Raw genomic sequence first — 5,000 nt, 5'->3', positions numbered from 1 at the left:
CCATGCCTGGTTCTCTTCCTGGAGGTCAGGGCCTGCAGCTCCATGCCTGGTTCTCTGCCTGGAGGTCAGGGCCTGCAGCTCCATGCCTGGTTCTCTTCCTGGAGGTCAGGGCCTGCAGCTCCATGCCTGGTTCTCTTCCTGGAGGTCAGGGCCTGCAGCTCCATGCCTGGTTCTCTTCCTGGAGGTCAGGGCCTGCAGCTCCATGCCTGGTTCTCTTCCTGGAGGTCAGGGCCTGCAGCTCCATGCCTGGTTCTCTGCCTGGAGGTCAGGGCCTGCAGCTCCATGCCTGGTTCTCTGCCTGGAGGTCAGGGCCTGCAGCTCCATGCCTGGTTCTCTTCCTGGAGGTCAGGGCCTGCAGCTCCATGCCTGGTTCTCTGCCTGGAGGTCAGGGCCTGCAGCTCCATGCCTGCATCTCTTCCTGGAGGTCAGGGCCTGCAGCTCCATGCCTGGTTCTCTGCCTGGAGCTCCATGCCCTGTCCCCTGCATGCGTGTGCGGGCCTGGAGCTCCATGGCCTGTCCCCTGCATGCGTGTGCGGGCCTGGAGCTCCATGCACGGTCCCCTGCCTGTGTGTGCGGGCCTGGGGCTCCATGCACGGTCCCCTGCATGTGTGTGCGGGCCTGGAGCTCCATGCACGGTCCCCTGCCTGGAGGTCAGGGCCTGCAGCTCCATGCCTGGTCCTCTGCCTGGAGGTCAGGGCCTGCAGCTCCATGCCTGGTTCTCTGCCTGGAGGTCAGGGCCTGCAGCTCCATGCCTGGTTCTCTGCCTGGAGGTCAGGGCCTGCAGCTCCATGCCTGGTTCTCTGCCTGGAGGTCAGGGCCTGCAGCTCCATGCCTGGTTCTCTGCCTGGAGGTCAGGGCCTGCAGCTCCATGCCTGGTTCTCTGCCTGGAGGTCAGGGCCTGCAGCTCCATGCCTGGTTCTCTGCCTGGAGCTCCATGCCCTGTCCCCTGCATGCGTGTGCGGGCCTGGAGCTCCATGGCCTGTCCCCTGCATGCGTGTGCGGGCCTGGAGCTCCATGCACGGTCCCCTGCCTGTGTGTGCGGGCCTGGGGCTCCATGCACGGTCCCCTGCATGTGTGTGCGGGCCTGGAGCTCCATGCACGGTCCCCTGCCTGTGTGTGCGGGCCTGGGGCTCCATGCACGGTCCCCTGCATGTGTGTGCGGGCCTGGAGCTCCATGCACGGCCCCCTGCATGTGTGTGCGGTCCTGGAGCTCCATGCCTGGTCCTCTGCCTGGAGGTCAGGGCCTGCAGCTCCATGCCTGGTTCTCTTCCTGGAGGTCAGGGCCTGCAGCTCCATGCCTGGTTCTCTTCCTGGAGGTCAGGGCCTGCAGCTCCATGCCTGGTTCTCTTCCTGGAGGTCAGGGCCTGCAGCTCCATGCCTGGTTCTCTTCCTGGAGGTCAGGGCCTGCAGCTCCATGCCTGGTTCTCTTCCTGGAGGTCAGGGCCTGCAGCTCCATGCCTGGTTCTCTTCCTGGAGGTCAGGGCCTGCAGCTCCATGCCTGGTTCTCTGCCTGGAGGTCAGGGCCTGCAGCTCCATGCCTGGTTCTCTGCCTGGAGGTCAGGGCCTGCAGCTCCATGCCTGGTTCTCTTCCTGGAGGTCAGGGCCTGCAGCTCCATGCCTGGTTCTCTGCCTGGAGGTCAGGGCCTGGAGCTCCATGCCTGCATCTCTTCCTGGAGGTCAGGGCCTGCAGCTCCATGCCTGGTTCTCTTCCTGGAGGTCAGGGCCTGCAGCTCCATGCCTGGTTCTCTGCCTGGAGGTCAGGGCCTGGAGCTCCATGCCTGCATCTCTTCCTGGAGGTCAGGGCCTGCAGCTCCATGCCTGGTTCTCTGCCTGGAGCTCCATGCCCTGTCCCCTGCATGCGTGTGCGGGCCTGGAGCTCCATGGCCTGTCCCCTGCATGCGTGTGCGGGCCTGGAGCTCCATGCACGGTCCCCTGCCTGTGTGTGCGGGCCTGGGGCTCCATGCACGGTCCCCTGCATGTGTGTGCGGGCCTGGAGCTCCATGCACGGTCCCCTGCCTGGAGGTCAGGGCCTGCAGCTCCATGCCTGGTCCTCTGCCTGGAGGTCAGGGCCTGCAGCTCCATGCCTGGTTCTCTGCCTGGAGCTCCATGCCCTGTCCCCTGCATGCGTGTGCGGGCCTGGAGCTCCATGGCCTGTCCCCTGCATGCGTGTGCGGGCCTGGAGCTCCATGCACGGTCCCCTGCCTGTGTGTGCGGGCCTGGGGCTCCATGCACGGTCCCCTGCATGTGTGTGCGGGCCTGGAGCTCCATGCACGGTCCCCTGCCTGGAGGTCAGGGCCTGCAGCTCCATGCCTGGTCCTCTGCCTGGAGGTCAGGGCCTGCAGCTCCATGCCTGGTTCTCTGCCTGGAGGTCAGGGCCTGCAGCTCCATGCCTGGTCCTCTGCCTGGAGGTCAGGGCCTGCAGCTCCATGCCTGGTTCTCTGCCTGGAGGTCAGGGCCTGCAGCTCCATGCCTGGTTCTCTGCCTGGAGGTCAGGGCCTGCAGCTCCATGCCTGGTTCTCTGCCTGGAGGTCAGGGCCTGCAGCTCCATGCCTGGTTCTCTGCCTGGAGCTCCATGCCCTGTCCCCTGCATGCGTGTGCGGGCCTGGAGCTCCATGGCCTGTCCCCTGCATGCGTGTGCGGGCCTGGAGCTCCATGCACGGTCCCCTGCCTGTGTGTGCGGGCCTGGGGCTCCATGCACGGTCCCCTGCATGTGTGTGCGGGCCTGGAGCTCCATGCACGGTCCCCTGCCTGTGTGTGCGGGCCTGGGGCTCCATGCACGGTCCCCTGCATGTGTGTGCGGGCCTGGAGCTCCATGCACGGCCCCCTGCATGTGTGTGCGGTCCTGGAGCTCCATGCCTGGTCCTCTGCCTGGAGGTCAGGGCCTGCAGCTCCATGCCTGGTTCTCTTCCTGGAGGTCAGGGCCTGCAGCTCCATGCCTGGTTCTCTTCCTGGAGGTCAGGGCCTGCAGCTCCATGCCTGGTTCTCTTCCTGGAGGTCAGGGCCTGCAGCTCCATGCCTGGTTCTCTTCCTGGAGGTCAGGGCCTGCAGCTCCATGCCTGGTTCTCTGCCTGGAGGTCAGGGCCTGCAGCTCCATGCCTGGTTCTCTTCCTGGAGGTCAGGGCCTGCAGCTCCATGCCTGGTTCTCTGCCTGGAGGTCAGGGCCTGCAGCTCCATGCCTGGTTCTCTTCCTGGAGGTCAGGGCCTGCAGCTCCATGCCTGGTTCTCTTCCTGGAGGTCAGGGCCTGCAGCTCCATGCCTGGTTCTCTTCCTGGAGGTCAGGGCCTGCAGCTCCATGCCTGGTTCTCTTCCTGGAGGTCAGGGCCTGCAGCTCCATGCCTGGTTCTCTTCCTGGAGGTCAGGGCCTGCAGCTCCATGCCTGGTTCTCTTCCTGGAGGTCAGGGCCTGCAGCTCCATGCCTGGTTCTCTGCCTGGAGGTCAGGGCCTGCAGGTTATGGGACGGAGGAAAAGACCCCCGCGGGAGACCCCCTTAACGGGGTCCCAGAGGGCTGAAACTCGGTGGGTCGGTCCGGGGCCTTCCCCCGGACCGTGTGCCACCGTTGGTCCGGGCCCCCCGCCCCCCAGGGCCTGGATCCCGGCCCTGGGGGGCCCCCGGACTTTGAGACCCCCTGGAGACCCTACCCTATGAGCCAGGGGTCTCAAACTCGGTGGGTCGGTCCGGGGCCTTCCCCCGGACCGTGTGCCACCGTTGGTCCGGGCCCCCCGCCCCCCAGGGCCTGGATCCCGGCCCTGGGGGGCCCCCGGACTTTGAGACCCCCTGGAGACCCAACCATAAGAGCCAGGGGTCTCAAACTCGGTTTGGCCATAGCCCCCGACGTACCCTCCAAGGGTTCCAAAGCACGCGGAGATCGGACCAAGTTTGCGGCTCCAGGCCCGCCCGAAGTGTCGGGTGGTCTCCCATTCATTCCCTATGGAGGGCCCTTTTCCGGATGGCTGAAAACGACATTTCCGGCTCTCCTGGGAGATCGGGGCCCCCCATACGTGCATGTCATATACCGTTTTAAAGCTCCGAGCCTCCTGAACACGGAGGTGGTCTCGGATCGCCTCTAGGACCTTCCCCCGACCTTCTACGGGTCTCCAAAGGTAAGGTGGGTTATGGGACGGAGGCAAAGACCCCCGCGGGAGACCCCCTTAACGGTGTCCCAGAGGGCTGAAACTCGGTGGGTCGGTTGGGGGCAACCCCCACGACCGTGTGCCACCGTTGGTCCGGGCCCCCCGCCCCCCGAGGCCGAGATCCAGGCCCTGGGGGGCCCCAGATTTGAGACCCCCTGGAGACCCAACCATAAGAGCCAGGGGTCTCAAACTCGGTTTGGCCATAGCCCCCGACGTACCCTCCAAGGGTGCCGAAGCACGCGGAGATCGGACCCCGTTTGCGGCTGCAGCCCCGGTTCAAAGGTCGGGTGGTCTCCCATTCATTCCCTATGGAGGGCCCTTTTCCGGATGGCTGAAAACGACATTTCCGGCTCTCCTGGGAGATCGGGGCCCCCCATACGTGCATGTCATATACCGTTTTAAAGCTCCGAGCCTCCTGAACACGGAGGTGGTCTCGGATCGTCTCTAGGACCTTCCCTCGAGCTTCTACGGGTCTCCAAAGGATTAGCGTCAAACCGGGCCGGCTTTGCCCCGCGATAAGTCGGTCCAAACGGACCGGAACCCGGGCGAGCCGCACACCGTCGGATCCGGGCCGGTCCGCGGATGGTTCTGGTGGTCTCCGATTTCCGCTAGGACGTTCCCCCGAATTTATACGAATTTTTAACCGTTTTGGGCCCAACCGGACCTCCGGTCCGGTTCCCGGGGTCCCACCGACCCGAGACCCGGATCATCGAGCTCCTGAGACGGCCCCGGTCACGAGGGTGTCGGTCCCGGAAGCCTGGGTGGAGGTCCGAAAACCGGACTTCCAGAGGGGGAGACTCGGCGGTGAGCAGCTGCAGATTTCGTCCGCCTGCTAGCGCGGCCCTCCCGGATAGCTCTGCCGCGGATCC

Source organism: Poecilia mexicana, unplaced genomic scaffold (assembly GCF_051168715.1).
Source record: "Poecilia mexicana isolate PSO_F unplaced genomic scaffold, ASM5116871v1 scaffold_23, whole genome shotgun sequence".
Taxonomy (NCBI): Eukaryota; Metazoa; Chordata; class Actinopteri; order Cyprinodontiformes; family Poeciliidae; genus Poecilia; species Poecilia mexicana.
The sequence above is the reverse complement of the archived record's forward strand: the minus strand, read 5'-3'. Positions refer to the sequence as shown.